At 42.4% G+C, this 19,219-nt stretch overlaps 1 protein-coding gene across 1 annotated transcript in view; it reads left to right on the top strand.

Annotated features, from left to right (window-relative positions):
• The window catches only part of OVCH1 (ovochymase 1), a 1,424,491-nt gene that overhangs the window by 1,342,709 nt on the left and 62,563 nt on the right, over positions 1 to 19,219 (top strand). The gene's annotated exons all lie outside the window — the stretch shown is intronic.

Genomic DNA, 19,219 nt, shown 5'->3' with positions numbered 1-19,219 from the left:
GCCTCCTCTGGGGACAAAGGGCCATGTTCACATTGGTGGAAATGTTGATTTGCTGTCCAGCTGTGAACGTTGGTACAGTGGTGCATCAGTGACCGCCATTTTTCAAGTAGTATTTCCACTGACCCCTCAAGTTTTTGAGCTCCACCAAAGATGGTTGGTGATAAAATGTGACCACTGCAAAATACTTTCAAAACCTTTTTTTTTTCCCTGCAGCCGAGATTTTCTTATTGATTGATTTAGCAAGATGCCATACGTCAAATTGATTAATATGTGGGAACTGCTCTCTCATTGTCTTGGCAATTGAAACGTGTCTATCCGTGGCTATGAGGTCGATGTGCATTCCCCTCGATTGTAGATATTCCACTGATTTTATAAAACCTAGTTTCTCCATGGCCACTGAGGATGTATATTGTGTTACCTGCACGACCACCGAACTCACAATTTTCTTACTATCCATGTCCTGAAAGTGGTAGGTGCAGTACTTGGCGGAAAATCCAGGGCTGTCGCACTGTCCATCACCGGCTAGCCTGAATCGTTTGCCTTCGAATGTACTTGCTAGAGACAATTGTTCAATTTTCCAAGCATCACTAATGGCCGGAAACAGATAATCACGTTGGCATATGTAGTACAGCGCTTTAGAAATGAAATGGAGTCCCACAAACTGAAAGAAAGCCTCTAACTTTCTAAAACTGGAGCCACTAAAAAGTGATGCAGCTGCACACAGTAGATTGCCTGCTGGCAGTTTCCCCAGCATCGGTTGTGCAGGCCATGAGAACCTATGATTTAATCTACAGGCGGCATTTATTTTGACGTTACTGCCTTTTATTTGACGAGTCACATTAATCAATGGCTTCCCACATACTTTCCCTCTAATGGAATGCACCCATTTCAGCATACTTATAATTTCCATCAAACAACTGTCGAATACAATGTATTTGCTCTCTTTTATTAGACTGTCATCATGCGTCAACGTTGTTTCGGCCTTTGATGTTGTGGAGATTTCAACACATTGGAAAGTAATATCGCTGATATCAAGTTCTGATGCGTCTATGGATGCTGCGGCTGGTTCATTCTGTCATTTCAACATCTGCTACTTCAACATTGATGGGAGACAGGTTTTTTGGTGGCAAATTTTTGGCAGCTGTAGATTGTGTAAATAGATCTACAACTACTTCAGAGCTATCTTCAATACATTCAATAACATCTTCTTGTGGTGGTGCGGTCACACTGTAGCTATGGTCCAATGCAACTTTGCTGTAGTCTCCAAACACAGTTAATTCATGTTCTGGCCATTGGACAAGAGCATCTCGAGCCTGAACACGCCTTGCCTCAATTAATAGTTCCTCCATAGTGTACACGGTCTGGCAAGCCACATCTCTCATTCGCTTCACTGTCTGTGTGTGTATAGTTCCGACACCCACGGGTAACTGGAGGAGAGATTGGAAAAGGGATGTTCAGTTTAAACACAAGATGGAGTGTAGTAGAATTGACTGGAAAAAAACATAAAATAGTCCCCAGCACAAACATTTTTTTAAAGTTATGAAATGTTTGTAACTAACCACTTTGTTTTTTTTTGTTTGCAACTTTTTTGACTCGACCTTCAACATCTGCACGCTGTAGCTCTGATTAGTTTCCGCATGTTCTCCCTTCCTCTTGCGCTGCAACGACTATATTTTCTGTATCTGCATAGACAGCACGGAATGAGGCTCCATCGTCTCCCTGAAACATAGTACTTTCATTACTATGTATCAACATATTGTTGGCATAAAACACACGTGAGGACGAACACACAGGTACATCTCAATAGCCAAACAAGATTTAAACATTGTGTGCAACAATCAAACGACAAGTATTCGACCAGTGATGATCTATTTCGATGGGACCGTCAGTATCCATACCTCTGGCTCTGCATGGACTGCTATGAATGGTTGTATTGGAGAGGAGGCATCCGCATCTCCCTGAAACACAGTACTTGCATTAGTATGCTTTTCCTTATTGGAAACACAACACACACTTGGGGTCGACGGCACAGGTACATATAAAGAGATAACCACAAATGATGCATTGTCCAAAAGAATCAAGGAAAATCCAAATATGATCACATTTCATCGACTTATTTCAACGATTCCTTTACATTTGCATCATCTAAATGAGATGTTGTGATTGTGGTGGAAGCTTCGTCGTCTCCCTGAAACACAGCACTTGCATTAATAGGGAAGAAAGTATAGCAAATGGAATCACGTTATATGATCACGCATGATGGAGCTGTCATTATCCATACCTCGTGCTGCTGAAGAATATCTATGGATGTTGCAAATATAGTGCGCACTTCCAAAAGCTGTTGCGCCGATTCGTATACTTGAATGTCAGGCTCTGCATCAAGTGCAGGGGTTGACGCTCCATCAACTGCCTGAAACATAGTACTTGCATTAGTGAGGATTACAATTGTGAAAACATAACACACACCTGGGGTCGACAGCACAGGTACATATCAACGGCTAACCACAAATGAAACATTGTGTAGAACAATCAAACGACAAGAATTCCAGCTCTGATGATGACGCTCGATGGAGCTGTCAGTATCCATACCTCCTGCTGTTGAAGAACATCTAGAAATGTTGTAGATGTGGCGGACGCTTCAGCATCTCCCTGAAAGACAGTACTTGCATTAGTATGGATAACACTAATTATAACTGAAAACAAACACCAGTGGACGATAACTAAGGTGTATATCAATTGGAAAGCAGTAACCAAACATTCGATAAAATAATTACACGATAGAATAAAAATATTACTTGACATGCATAAAACAAGTATGTAGCGGATTAGCCTAGTAAGATTACCTGATACGCGCTAGAAGTGGTTCATAACTTCGACCACGTCAAGGATGTAAAATGTTCTTGCTTCAGATTCAAGGGATAGTCAAGAAGTTGTAAAGGCCAATTAATGATTGATAATGAAATGCCAATATTAAAAATAGCCATGTAAGGCGACAGAATACTTGAAAAATGCTCAATACAGCACAGTTCCCTGTCCCCATATATATATATATATATACACAATGCGTTTGTGGGTTATGAAATCGAAAAAGAATATATTGATAAATGTCATTCAAAAAACTATACACATCAATATCGAAATTATTACAAGGGATAGAACATCTACAATATCAATTAATCCATTCGGCTACCTACACACTACCGCAAGGCCTAAAGCTAAATCCGGACACTTGACTCACCGGTGGCGGAATGTGGATGAATAGAGTGGGAATAGCGCGTTCGCGCAATTTCCGTGTCGTTCGCCGTTTATTCTTCTTTGTTACCCAAGATGTTGTGTACATGTCCAAGGAAAAGTGCCGGCTGCAGATGCGGTATCTATCACCCCTCTTGTCCTGTAAGACTTGTTGGACTCTACTTTCCAGCTCATCCAGTGGATATCCGCACTGTCTGACCCATTCTCTTATTCGATCAACAGTTTTCGGGAATACATGCATTGTAGTGCCTTCAGATTTAGCATGGGTCTTCGAAGGGCAACCGCTAATCGAACAGGCAGGCATTGTTGATAAATCTGAAAAGTAAATCGACATTATACAATCTTCAAGAATAAAGATTTGATACAAAAGTAAATGAATCATACAATGATCAATGCAAGGTTTGTTTTGGTTGCAGGAACTATACCAGTTCATTATGTGCGGCTTAGTATTTGCATAAGTTGCAGAAATGTATAAATGATGTGACTAAAAACTGAACATGCGACTCATCCCTTTGATGTTCTGTATTGCACGAGAAGGAAACATGCTTACATTATAGACTGGACCCCCGAAGGGTGCAATTCGATGACAATTGACACAGATGAAAATAAATAGATCTATTGATAGCATAGCAATGGAAACTCAAGTCAATAGCAATGAGACCAATGAACCTAGCACTATTGTGTACTCAACTCGTAAATAGATAGAAATTTAAAAATCTGCGAAATATGACTAGGATACATGGCCTTACCTTGACCAACAAACAGTTGGATTCAGCAAGCAGAGCAGTATGTTGCAGGAGAATAGGTGGGTGGCCACGGGTAGCACACTGATGGGTTTGCTCTAAGCGGTCACAGGAGTTCACGGATAGCACGACGACAAGCAGATTAGCGTAGATCTCAGTGGTTGCCAGGTAACACGTTCAGGAGTTGACTTGCAAAGCACAAAGATGTTCTCATGAGACATATCGTGGTTTATAAAGTATTAGAAACAGGGGTGTGTTTGTGAATGAATGATGTATGTCGTGGTCTTAGGGGGGGCGGCCTGCTTCAAGGGGAGGCCTGGCTGGAGACACGGGGTCTGAGGAGGCCATGTGACCGATGGCCCCTGGGCGTGGGACACCTTTTGAAGTGCACATGTAGTTTGGCACCTTGGCCGTTTGCGCCCCTGACAGCCCCCCATGCCAGCGGGCATCCACCGGCGCGAACCGCCTTTGATACAGGGGGGTGGGATGGATGGGCCTGGGGCGTGCAGATAAGGCACAGGAAGGCTGCTGAATGGAGACACACTTATGTGGATTGCAGGGGGGCGGCCTGCTTCAAGGGGAGGCCTGGCTGGAGACACAGGGTCTGAGGAGGCCATGTGACCGATGGCCCCTTGGCGTGGGACACCTTTTGAAGTGCACATGTAGTTTGGCACCTTGGCCGTTTGCGCCCCTGACAGCCCCCCATGCCAGCGCGCATCCACTGGCGCGAACCGCCTTTATATCAATGATAGTATATCGTGCTTATCAATAACAAATGCCACATACCAGAGATTCTTGTGGCACAGACCCACACTTCAACCGGTGTATTATAGTGGTCAAGACCCTAAGGCCTGTATAATCCAATGGTAATTGTTAGTATAGATATGTGACTTTTATAGAGAGATAACCTACTGAAAGACTTTGAACAAGTGTTATTTAGTGCATGCATTATCGAGAATGTTATGTTAGCTTAGATAGATAGTGACCACCCTGCTTCACAGCGACCAGACCTTCACCCATTCGGAGCACAGATGTCTGACGTCCATCCTTGAATGGAGACACACTTGATTCATTTAAAAAATCGAGACAACCGTTAAAATATATGTGGTGTTTGATTTTGTATCTTATTTTCATGACACAAAAATACAAGACTGGTCAGGTTGCAGCACAGCGAGAGAAAATCCCCTGTACTGACCGCTGTCACTCGGGAACGTTTCTCTAATGGCACGAACGGCACAGGCGGGTATCACTCTTTGAACGCTGTGTCCAAGCCTCCCGTGAAGCCACCATGTAAAGGAACGATAGGCCACCAGCCTGTACCACCTGTGGAAAGGAATGAAACAAACTGTTTTTAAATGACCAAGATAAGTTTAATAAACGTTTGTTGTCAATGACAATTCTTGTAACTAATGGCATTTTACACGGACAAATGCTATCTAGACAATGCACACTATTGAACGACTTACATGCGTTACAATGATATGTAGATGTAATTTTGGCTATAGTAGAAGAACATGAAATAGGAGTGGCATGACAAGCAGAGTATCTTACTCGGATTACGAGGACGAACAGTTGCGCGAAGTTCGTGCCTAAGCACCATCATTATTCTCAACACGGCCCGTGTGAGGCAGGCTGCCCTGAAGTCTGGCAGCTCGGTGATGCATTGCGGTCGTGGCTCGCCTTCCGAAATGTAGGCCAGGCATCCCGAGTTTTCTCGGCAGCAGCAGTTCTCGTCCTCAGTTGGCATTAGCTCGCACCGATTGCATGTGCACCAGGTGGAGACGCCGTCCATTCGACTAGGCCCAGGCTCTTCATCTGTTGATTCGTCCTGCCAACTGCGTCCGAATCCCCATCGTTTTCGCGTGCTTCCCTTTCCAGTAGTTCCTCCTCGGTATACTCGGGCTCGTACATATAGGGCATTATTGTAGCCATTGTGTGTTAAACTAAAATAATTTATAGCGGTGGTACTGGTATCTGTTCACACGGGCTACAAGCGGCGAAGGTAGCTGACCAGAGCACTGAAACGAGTCACAGAATACTCAAAGTAAAACAGAGAGGAATGGAATCGAAAATCTGCTGCTGTGTGTTGTGAAACGGTCTGTTTATACTTATTGAGGGAAGAGGCGTCCTGCCATTTCCATGGTGACACGTCATTAGCTGAAGCGCAGCGAATGTTGACACGAGACGTGCTTTGGCGTTGCGAAATGGGCGGTACGAGTCTGCTGATGACAGGCTCAGGGGCGGGCAAATTGATTTAGTGCCGCAAAAGCAGGTCAGCCATGGCGATCGGGGAAAAGATAGGATTATCAGAAAATGGCGGCTCCCTGGTGCTTGTTTTCGCGTGCGTTTAATGGACGAAAACTCGGGTAAGGTCCATAGGAAAGTTTTCTAAAATCGAGCCAGTTAGGCTTAAAAAAACATGGCCGACTCGTAGGGACAATACAAATTTTTACTAGACCATGCCTTTAATTCAATGATGCAATGTCATGTTGAGCAAAGTTACCAGCGACTAGTCCTAGTATGATGACATGTGAACAAATCTGTATCTAACTGGGTCCAGCAAGGTTCTTTTGTTATAGTAACTGAATATAAAGAGGTGCACTGGTAGTGGGCAGAGATTTACTTTTGTGATAGCATTTGATTCAAGAAATAAGAAAATCAAAGGATTAACAAAGCACAACGATGTTGCTTTGAAAGGTACAGTTAATTCTCACTGCTCTTTCCCTAAAGCAGTGTCACTTTAAAGTGAATGTGATGTAGTTTCTGGATTCCATTCCTGTGAGGATAAACGAGAAATACTGTTATTCAGTTCCTCAGTTGGCCAAAAGAATTATTAACAAGGCTTTAGATAATAAAGAAACAAGCAGCCTAAATAGTCTGAATACTGAAACGTTTGAATCTGCTTTTTGCGACCTTGGCTGATGACTTTGTGATCCCCTCTGGGGGAAGGTGTGATGTGAGGCAGATGGACGGAGCACAAATCGAATCAAACCTCTGATCAGGGATCATCACTGCTTCTGCTTCAGTATTGCTGTTTTGCATAGGCACGCTTAATCCTGCAGTCATTTACAAGTGTCCTGTGATACCTACTGCCTGAGACAGGGGCTCGTTTACATTTCTATCCCTTAGATCCTACAAAGCTAAAGTTCTTATTGTATAGGTTCATGATTTTTTTTCCCTGGTTCTGCATGTAGAGTCTGCACATTAAGAAGTGGTTTGATTCATGTGTATATTGCTTTGTGCTACCCCAAAGGGGAGGGGGCATCTACAAGGGAAAAGCGTTTCAATAAGCTGGGTTATTCACTGGTGCCACAAATAGGTCAGGTAAGTATGAGGAGACAGAAGAAAATCTGGAGGATTTGGAAGTGCTGACATGTCACAGCTCTGTGGCGGTGGACACAGCATGAAGTTGTAGTGTGGGCCATGGGAGTTCCTTCCTATTTATGCTGTGGCTGACTTCAAGTGGACTGTGGTGGGGGTGTGTGCTGTTAAGTAGAGTACTTTGGAGTACAAAGTTCTGGGGTTGTGACTACTAGGAGTAAGAGGGTGCAACACAGTAGGATCAGCTAGCTGGTGTATGAAGGAGCCTTGACATGCCATTCAAACACTTGCCTAGCGCAATGTAGAGGGTGTGCCCACTTATTGTCCTATGGGAAATGCTTGCTTGAAAGGAGGACTTCAGTTTTCTTATACTTTTAAATTGGTTTTCTTAATTTTCTCATGTGATTAGAATGCTATTCTAAAAAGTGGGGTTTCCAATGCTTAACATTCTGACATGTTGACTTTTTTTTTCTTGCTGTCAGCCAAAGCAAGTCTTTTCTGGAGTTGGATCTCAAGGACCTAGAAAACATTTGTTTTTGCAGGTGTATTTAGACAATGACTATATATGACTGGTAAAAATTACTGTGCACTGTAAAACCCATGTATCTCTAATGGTACCCATTACAGCATTTTCAAGATCATGGTATATGGTTTCTGAATTTGAGCCTTAGGATCAGCTTGACTGCCTTGTTCTTAATCAGTTGGATAGGTGTATTGAGTTTCACAGAGACTGCGCTAATAGTTGATCCCAGACACTGGCATGGCTCTGGACATGCAATCCTAATGCTGCATGCCAAGAAAAGGTAGCATGTTCATGAGTAAGTGCATGTGATCGGGGCACTTCTTACATCTTTAATCTGTTTGTTGGGATAACGTTTGTCATTGAAGATTATTCCAAGATAGAAACCTTTGTTGGGAAGCCAATTGAAAATGACATGTTGCTTACTAATGCCCAGGAAGTTGACCCGTTTTCACTGCATTCAAACTGGGGCAACGGCAAACCATCCAATCCTGTATTTGGGCCATGGATGATCAAATTCCCTGTTTGTCCACCGGGGTCATAGGCCAACCTTTTATAAAGGAAGGATTTATCGGAAGGAATTCATTTTAAAAGATTTTGCAATGTAAAAAAATAACTATAAATGCTGCCATCACCCAAGTAGTTTACAAGATTTTCAACCACTATAAGTTATGACAAAACAATTTGTGGATCGATATTCATAAAATTACATATTAACAGTGCATCATTAGGCTAATAACCTTTGAAGTGTGTACACTGTGAAGAATCCTGTGGGATCCTCACAAAATCCCTACCTAGTGAACAAGAGAATTCATTTAGCAGAAACACGGTATTTGTCTTCCTCCAAAAGGGAGATTTCGATGATACCAGAATATTTAATAGCTTGGTGTCAGTCAAACTTCCCTTGCGATAGATACCCACATCGAGAGTAGGGAAAACCCTTGTGATAACCAGAGAGAGGATATAATTAGGAATCAGAACATCAATACTTTGACTTCTGGTGAATATAATTCTTCCTTGGATCTGAATCAACCATTCTATCATATAAAACTCTTTTTGAAACATTTCGTTCTTAAGCGCTATTAATCCAAAAAAGCTGACATTTATAATTGTAAAAGAAGTGGTAAAAGAAAAAATTGGGGAGCATCAATTTCTGGACCTGGACAATGCCAGGCCCTACGAATGGTTGCAGGATACAGTTTGGCCAATTTATGAGTAGCCTACACGCCTTGGTGTTCTCATGAAAGTCAGTTGGCAAGCTCAGTGGAACAGAGATATACAGTATTCGGTTATCTGCATAAATCCAAAATCAACGAACCCGGCAGGGACCCAGACCCTGCCCATCCACCATTCTGCAACCTTCGACCGCACAAAGAGTACTAACATCCCATTGCAATAGTAAAGAAAAAAGACAGTGGCGGGCCCTGCCTTCTGTCCATATTAATCAGCCCAAAGTACTGGGACAAGGGAGAGGGCCTCTGAGATACTAAACTGCAAGATGCAGCCTAGTGGTTCTAATGCTTCACAAGGAGCGGGAATTTTGAATATATAAGGAGCCCCTCAGGAGCAGGCCATTATAACACCAGGGTGGAGTTGCAGACCCCACCAGTTTCAGATGCAGTGGAAGCAGAAGGGAGAAGCCGAAACCGCCGCTAATGGTAAAGCGGGTATCGGTCCTGACTTAAATAGCTGAGTTTGCGCAGCAGAAAGTGACATTGCGGCTGACTTTCTCCCTGGAGAGAGAGAGGCTCTCCAGTGAGCGTGTTGTGGTGGCAGGTGAGCACCACCAGACACCCAGAGTGAGGAAGGCTTCTTCCAGTGTCACGGTGGCAGGCTAGCGCAAGCTGACACCCGGAGTGAAGAAAGCTCCTTTCCTGTTTGGCGTGGGTGGTGGGAACAAAGAAGTAGCTTACCATACAGACGGAGAGAGGAGAAGCAGAACGATGATGAACAGCTGGTCACACGGACGTGTGTGACTGAACCAGTGAGTTTACCATCAATAGGTAACACGGTACGCTTTACACATGACTGCTGAATAAAACAAAGTATTTTGAATACTGAACGGATAGAAAAAAATTGTATTGGCGAGTTGGGAACTGTATAAAAAGGCAAAAAGGAAAATATTACCAACATTGTTTTAAAAGCCAATCACAGTGCCTAAATAAAGGATAATACCTAATCAAATTGACCAAAACAATAATTGCCTAAGTAAAGAGGGGGCAATACCTTACAGCACTTACCAAGTATGTTGGTTGAATGACGAGACAGCATTGATGCAGAAGAATTAGAACTGTTGTCAGAATAAGGATATAAAAGTTAAGTGAAATGATGAGCATTGCTTAAGTCAAATAAAAATCGGTGAGAAGGACACATTACAGGCAGTTTGTTAATGGGCTTGTGGGAAAAACAAGTGGCAGGAGAAGGGCCTGCTTGATATAGAGTATTCAGGAGGAGAGATGCCAAATCTACATTGCCTATGGCAAAACCAACAGTGGAACATGTTTTCTTAAAAGAAGCTGCGATTATTGATGTGGCGGAAAATGAAGTTGATTTCACTACAGAGTACTTGTCGTAGTGGTAGGAGCTTTTTGTCCTAGTAGGAGAGTACACTAGTATAGGGATCTTATTAGTGGACCAGGAAGAAATAATTCAAGTAAAATCTTGTGGTTGAAGTTTTCTCAAGAAGAAGTGGCTGTCACTAAAGTGTTAACTGAACTGTTGTGAAATCATCCTGACAAACCTTGTTGCTACAAAAGATTTATAGAAATTCTTTGATTACTCAAGATGTAGTTATGTTAAAAAGAAATGTCAAGAAGATTGTTTTGATCTTTTGCTAGAAGGGGAATACAAAGACTTGCTGTCTAATTTAACTATTGGTTATAGTCCAAGTGGAAAACTTTTGTAGCAAGTGAAACTTCGTAATTCAAACGTGAATACAAAAAGGAACTGGTTTAGTTGAACTTGAGGGAGAATCCTGCTTTGAATCTGGGGAAGGGGAGCTGACCCAGGTTACAAGGATATACATTTATTGTGTCTGTTATTTCTGTTATATTTAAATTGCCATATATTCCTGTTATGAGTTTGATGTATGTACAAGTGTGAGGGATAGATTCCTTTTGTTAGTGTTTCCCTTAGTTTATTTTGATAGGCAGGGAAATCCTAGTTAGGTTAGGAATAGTGAGGCGTCTATCAAACCTTTTTAAGTTAATAAAATGGCATCTTGTGAAACTCTTTTACTAAGTAGTCCGACTCCCATTTCTGACCCCTCACACCACATAAATCCACATTTGAATAACATTGTTACTATCTAATAAACTGAATTAATGCAAGTTTAAGACTTGTTACATCAAGCTATTGGGTCTATGAACACTTCAGTATTTGTGCCCGGCACCAGAATGTTTTGCGAGAAGGATGTGATGACCCCAATTTATAGGCCAGTTGTGTGTCTTACCAAATACCAAGGTGGGTTTAATGTCTGCTAGAGGACTCATGTAGCAGTACAAAAGCTAGAGAGAAATAACAGAGCCTGGGGGTTGTCCCTCAGATTGTGAAGGGAGCTGAGAGAAAAGAGCAGGATCCGACTTCCAGTACTCTTTCTTAAAGGAAGGAAATAATCCAGGTTAGGCCTCTCCTTAAATGTCTAGCATATTTTACAGTCTTTCCAGCAACATATGGTGACTGACCCTATCAAACCTTGGTAAGAAAAGGGGATCACGATTGCTGGGAGATATTTGCCATGGGGAGGTTGGGAGGTCTTTGATGCAGGGTAAAGCGGAGTCGGTATTTCTGAAGGGTCCGAGTTGTGACTTCATGTTGAACAAGTTCCTGGTTGAACAAAAGCCCAGGATTATCCTTTTTTCTACCATGTTACTAATAGAGATGGTGTTGGCTATTACTGAGCAGAAAGCCAAGAATACTTTGGGCTCTGCTGTTTTCCAGTTTTTGTTTTTTTCCGTTTGCAAAAGGGTTTTTTGTATACTCTTGATGAAGTCAATGAGTCAACAGACCACTGGCCATGGTAGCAAGCACCAGGGATCGAGGTAGTATTAAGGCATCAACGATTTGTTTGGAGGATATTATTTTTAAAACTACCTTTACAATGTCTCAGTGATTATATGCTGAAAGGAGGCCTGGAAAGCAATGTGGAAATAAGAAGCATAACCGCTCGGGGTTAATTCTTTAATTGCTTTTTAATACCTTTTTATCTTGTTTAGGAAGGAGGATGAAATGTAGTCTGGTTTCGGAGGTTGGATAGCTGCCAAGAAGAATTCTATGTATTTGAGTTTTTTGAAGATTTAGTTATACATCTTGAGTTTTGTGTCTGGGAGAACAGTGCTGGAGAGGCTTTCTTTTTCCTTTTTCTTTGCAAGTGTGATGGTACTTGAGGTCATGTGCCTTTGGTCTCACCTTTCGCATGCATTTTGGACCTCTGTTTTCAAGTTTCTCATTTTGACGTTTGAGGTGTGAAACCTCCACATCACAATTGCTCCTTCTTTCAGGTCATATTGGCCTTTTGTGGATCTTGCATGGGACAGGAATTCAAATGTTCTAGTCATCTCTACTTGCAACTTGTTCACTAGTATGTCTCAGTAGCAATTTTCAATGATGGGCGAGTTGATGAATTCTTCGAAGGTGGAAGGTGAGAACAATTATGTCAGTCTAACTAGTATGGTTAATCTGCCACATATGAAAGCATGCTCTTTTGAAGTCTGACTTTTGAGAGGATGAGGTTGTGAAGAGTGTTTAAGGCCGCTAATGGAGAGTATGGCTCAGCATGTCTTATGTTGAGTGGGCGGAGTAACCCATAGTGAGTGTTTCAGCCTGTCAACAGAGAATAGCAAAGTGTTAGTGAATTTGTTGAGTGAGCAGCGCAATTGAAAGTTTAGATCCCCCAAATGAGGAGCACTTTATTTGAAATAGATTGAAGGTTCATTATGAATTTGGGCCAGTCTTTCAGGTGGGCAGTATTGTCCCAGGGTGGCCTGTAAACAGTGCTGTCGACAACAGATATGTTTGGGTCAAGGGTGCACCTGTGAGCTAAGCCATCAAAGGATCTTGAATGGTTTGTATGTATTAGCAAGGTAACCAGTTAAGAGCAGAAGATGAGAGCAATGCACCACCTGAATGCCTATGTCCGTTTGCATGGATTTTGTTAGTACTAGTGAAATAGTGGTTAACCAGGTTTGTTGTTGTGAAGATGTCCATATTAGTCTGTGAGCTGGTCACACATTGGGAGGCATGTTTGGTCATTGATCTGATGTTGAGGCCATGTTGGGGTTAATCTTCATGGGAGAGAAGGAGAACTGAGTCATGGGTCATCTTTAAGGACAACCTTGGGTTGAAGGAGTTTCCACTTTGGATGGAGTGTTTTCTGGCTCTTTGGTGACTGACTGGGTGCCAGCAAGGAAAAGTGGTGCTTGTACATGACTGTAAGCCTTTGGCAGGAGGGTAGGAATAATGTCAGAAACCATGTGGGTTCTGTAGATGCCTTGATTCATGAGTTACATTAGTGCATATATGGAAAACTAGTCTGGTGAGAAGGGAATGGGTTGACTTTCCATGTGCTTCTGCTGTTGAGAGTTGTGTCCTTAATTTGGATTCATGGGTGTAAATATGAACAATAAAGGAATCATGTTTTGGATAGCCATGCATTTCATTAACCCAGATAGTTATTTATCTCGGAGCACATGTGCCACTTGAAATGTCTAAACGGTTGTACACAATTCTTATTACAAAAACACATATATTAAAGTGTATACAAAAACTTTTTAAAAACTCCAGGTTTCTCTGAAAAGGAAACATTCAATGCATCATAATGGGTAGGTTTAGCTTTCACAGCTGTACCATTTGTTTAAAAAATGTATTGCAATATTGATTGGGTTTGCAGCAGTGTACTCAGGTGCTACTGGTGTAGGGTTTCCCAGCTCTCCACCAACATGAGTCAAAGACCAATGGACAAAGAGTGAGAGGAGGGGTTACATTAGAATATGAGGGCTTTTAATATATTCTTAGGGCATATAAAGCCGGTATTCCCCTGATATCCAAAGGGAGACTATTGCATAATTTATTAACATCAATACTACTCGATTGCTCGTACACCCTGGATTTCTTGTATCTGGGAACCTCAAGAGAACTAAGCTTTGGGGATCTTGAAGGCCTCAAAGATTGGTATATGATATGATATGGCATTTGTAACGCTCCTATACACAAGTGTTTCAAGGCGCGACGAGGCAGGGAGGGGGGAACAAGGGGAAGACAGACAACGATCCTACTAGGCCAGGTGTCATTCAGATTGTGCAAGTGCAGGGGTAGGGGGAAGGGAGGTGCATGGGGAAGGGGAGGGGTGAAGTGCAGTACAAGGTAAGTAGAATAAATAAATAAAAGGGCCAGCTGGTGGCAAGTGCAAGGTAAGTGCAGAACAAGTGCTGGGAGAAATGTCAGCAACCCGACCCAAACAGCAAATCGTTGTACGCCCGAAAACAAGATTAAGAACCAAACTCAACAGTGCAATGTCTGCTGCAGACTCATCACAACTAACCTTCGAACAATCACTTTCCAGAGCTCAAACAACAAAATCTGTCCTGAAGAACCATCAACACAAAATGGAACTGGACATTGATGAGGTCTGCATCACCAACGACCTCTCTAAAATAAAAACAGATCATCCAACTTTAGAACTAAATAGACAACCAAACGAACAGTCAGTGTCACCAATCAGATCAATATTCAAGCCCAAATTCACAGCATCATTTCCACATCTGATCAACCCTTACCCAGTCAATCAAGGTTGTACAACCAACAAAAGAGAATCCAAGAAACCATATCGTACAGGAACTGTTACTATCACCGACGTCTCAAGACTCACACCCGCTTCAGCAACAACACACTACTGAAAGTGTAGAAAACGGAACACTGCAAGAAAGACCATTATCACAGAAAGGAGACACTGACCACCAACACAGGTCCTACATCATCAGATCAATCAACCAATCTACCTCACAAACCCCCTGCTGGCCATCATCATGAATCATCTCTGCCACCTTCTGACTCATATAAACAAGACACTTTAAATGATACCGTCAAAGACCCACCGAGCGTAATTGCCAACCATCCTACAACCAGACTGCCAGGCCAGAAGATTCAAGCGCAATCAAGAAAGTTTCTGACATCCATGAACTCTGGAAACCTAAATCAGATGAATCACGACCTAGCATTAGCCTAAAAAAACCACCAACTGCTTTAAACCAACAAGCTAAGAAAGAAAAAGCAAGATTAGCTAAACTTGCGTGGCTACATACCCATAATCCAAACAAACTTACTCAAGCACCAGAAAATGTGGAAAACCAAACTATAACGAAGGCAAGAAGACTTTCAATGGACATAACAGAAATCAAATCAATTATGATAAGTCTTGACAAATGAAAGGAAATATTTGGAAATATAACAGCAAATCATCAATCGCAACTTACCTCGACTCCATACCCGACACAAGAAATCGGTCAAAGATCCATGAAAAGAGAAATTGAAGCAAGCCCAAAAAGAAATCAAAACATTCCAACACGTTTCACCTATGACACAGATGAATCCTTCTACACGCCTGATCCTATAACCAACATTGATGCCGCAACCATGTGCAACAGGAATTAGTCACCAATACGACATTCAACAAACCCGAACACGAGGATTACACCAACACCAGGATTCCGACTACTATGCTTGACCTACAAAACATGCTCATTGCAGTGCTCTTGCAAACCATGATCCCCTTTATGAAACTCCACCAAGCCATGAACGACAAAATCAAGGATCAAGCAACTCTTCTTGCACGCATACATTCCAAACAGATTTACACAGAGAATTTCATAACCAAAATCGAATTCCGATTGAACCTCGAAGCAGAGCAATCCAACCGATGGCAACAACGACTCTTAGAAATAGCAAGAAACGACCACCAAGAAAAGTCCAGTTTAAACACAGAAATACTAGCTCTACTCAAAGTGCAACACCAACATCAAACAGCACAGTAAGGAACATCAATAATTGACCAAGCCATATTAGCTGCCTCAGCCAACGACATGCCCAAACAACCATTAGATGGAGTCCGAATTGATCACGAAAGCAACACACAGAGAAAAGCTGACCCCACGACAACCGCATATCTAGAGGCCGAAGACTGCTCGGCAAAGAATAACACAGAACAGTATCAGATTTTCTCGAAGGACAAACTACCCAACCCCACGAAACCCGTACAGACAAAACCAAACAAACGACAAACCGGGTCAAGAGCGTTCCTCAGAACAGTAAAAAAGACTGAACATATGCAGCCTTTACCAACAGGGAAGATCTTGGATCAAAACCAACCAGTACCGCCAGACAAGACACCCTGTACATCCACAAAGGACAACAAAACACCAAACCAGCAGCAACACATTGTGGCATCACAGTACCATGGAGCAGTGACCGAACCCTCAATTGAAGACTATGATCTACTCAACCCACTGTAACCAGAAAACTGATGACACGCCACCACCTAGACACCCTGAAACACCTTCAAGCTTCATTATAATAGATGAATATAAAACAAACCAAGTACAACCGCCAGCAGACATCTATGAAGAAACTTCTGAGGACTCACTACAAGAAACCTTCTCTGCTTAGCTTACCATAACTGGCGAATTTCAGGGGGTTTTCGGTTTTACTTCGAACCATAACGTCCCTTCAGCAAAGTTTTTTTTACTGAATATAGATAATGTAAGTATTATAAATGTTTACTAAAACCCCCTTAGCTTACATACATATAACATAGAAAATACTAAACCCTCTACCATGCTATAAATTTTGATGCTCGCGGACCGTGCGCATGTCCACGGACGGACGCCATCACCATCAAGACTATAAAAACTCCGGAGGTATCTTACATTATTATATCATGCAATAATATCAAACATATTCAAAAAGCACCACATAAATACATTACATTTAATAATAGATAAAAAGTGCAAACTGTATATAACACACCAACCTTCCAATTACACAACATATGCAACATAATGCAGTATACCAAAAGAAAATAATTATGCCTCCAACAGAATTACCTCACACAAACTGAACAAAAATCAGCAGCACATGTACGCAGCAGTAACACTAAATCTTAGCAACAAACTAGTGAGTAGACCACATTTATTTTATATATTTGTAAACTTTCTGTATTAGGTACAGTAAACATAATGTATTTATTTCTTTTTACACAGAAATGTCGACTACTTTGGAATGGCTGCAACAAAATGTTCCTCGTGATGAAATAAGTGAAAACATTGATACTGATGGAAGACACTACACTTCTGTATATAAACAAATTACCCCTTACTTTATCTGTACTTAGCATTTCTTTTTTTAAACACACCATACAGACATTAAAAATAATACAGAAACAGGCGTCAGAAAATCATCTGCAGCGAATGCAGCAAAAATTTGATCTATTGAAAGAATAGTGCACTCAGAAATATTGTTTTCCCAAGTGTTCGGGCATGTGCTTCTAAGCATACATTGATCTATCGTACCAACATTTCCTATGCACCTTTCCGTAATTTTCCTCTTTTTTTACACATGCGAAATCAGGCACCAGGGCACGGCCATTTTGTGATAATTTTATCCATTGCCGCATCGCCCAAGGTAGACTGCCCTGGTGGCACTAATTCATATGCCCCGCCCCTAAGGCTAACATCACCAAACCTAGTAATATTCTCCACCTATCTCCAGGACATTACTATACAGCGTAGTAAAACGCACCCAATAATCACCTACGTGATAACGTTACTTGATGCAGAACCCTGAATATCAACACACCATATCGCAACACAGCACGTCCCAATTTTGAATATAAAACCATATTTTTAAAGGAAATAGCAACACTGTACAATTTGTAAAGTACTTTTATTTCACAATAAGTACTCCGAGAACATCCAGCGATTGCCATATTCAAGCAAACAGGTAATTTTTTTCGTTCTCGATCCACAAAAGTTTATAGTAAATCATGCGGTGTTCCTTTTGGGTATAAGAACGCATTGGACGCACTGTGAATCGCAAGCCTTTGGCATGAACTTGGCCCTGGGCCACAGTCATTGACCTTATAGCTAGTATGGAGTACGGGCATATAGGGCCGTGGCGATCATCCCAAAAAGCGTCACTGTCATTGTTAGGGAGAATTCTCTGTTTAGGCTGAATTTCCCTACCTAGTGAGTCCCCCAGCAGCTTTGCTGGATTTCTGGGGTTTAATTTTTTTCTCCTGCCAAGAGTGAGACTCTTTTACCCTCACTCTTGGACATGTTGAAGTGTGTTTTCTTGGTTAAACCTTGTGTTGAATGGGCTATGGGGTCTCTTACTCCATAGGGCCTCATGTATTTTTGTGATATGGGTCACACAGCACCCTCTGTGCCGTGACCCAGGGGTGTCCTAGGGACTCCCCAACAAAGACTCCATACCCTGGGACTGACTACTGTCTCCCAGGGCATGTAAAGTCACCAAAGACTTTGCTAGTCTTGAATCCTGAACAGAACCAGTACAAACCATCATATTGTGGACGTACTGGCTGGGGCAATTCGATTGCCCCAGGGTCTGTTAGTCGAGGGGGCACGTCTCCGTCCCCCCTGATCGAGTTTTGGCTGGTGGCAGTGGAAACTACTTTTTATATTCGACCGCGAATATTTCCCTATGGGATTTCCCATTGTTTTAGGCTAACACATTTAATTATTTATTTACGGTAGCCTTAAACATACCGCCGGTTTATATATTTATTTTTATAACTCCGGTTGGGACTTTTTGCCAAAACTTGATTCTAAAATGGCGTTGGTGTTCGCCTCTGTAACTCTGACCCAAAGTGGAGCCCTTTGTTCCACTTTTGGCGGGCTTCTCCACAGAAGCCCTCCAAAGTGGTGCCACTCTGTCTGGGGTACTTAGGAGGGGTGGAGGGGGATTTAGGCACCCTGGACTGAGTTACCTTGGTAACTCAAGTCGCACTCCGTCCTGATTGGCCCAAGTGGTGAGCCGCCCGGCTCACCACTTAGCATGGTTGAGTGGCAGCTAGGCTGGGTGAATGGGGGTTTGCTGCATAAAAGCAGGGCTTTGGGGACTGGGACTTCAGAAGTCGCCACAGGACCAAGAATCCGACGAGGGAAGAGCTGAGCCGACCTGCTTCGACGACACCACCCGGTGGAGCCCTGCTGAACCGTCTCACCACTTTTTCCCGACGACCGAGGAGAACTCTTAACGGAGTGGCTCCTTCCCTTGACTGGTGGGGACAACCAGTTTTCGCCTTCTTTCCGTTCTTTGAGGTATCTCGTGGCCGCCTTGCCTGTGCCAAGCACCCCGGCAACCGGAATACCAC

This window comes from Ambystoma mexicanum, chromosome 12 (genome assembly GCF_040938575.1).
Source record: "Ambystoma mexicanum isolate Mex_15411 chromosome 12, UKY_AmexF1_1, whole genome shotgun sequence".
NCBI lineage: Eukaryota > Metazoa > Chordata > Amphibia > Caudata > Ambystomatidae > Ambystoma > Ambystoma mexicanum.
Note: the sequence above shows the minus strand (reverse complement) of the source record. Positions and strands in the feature narration are given on the sequence as shown.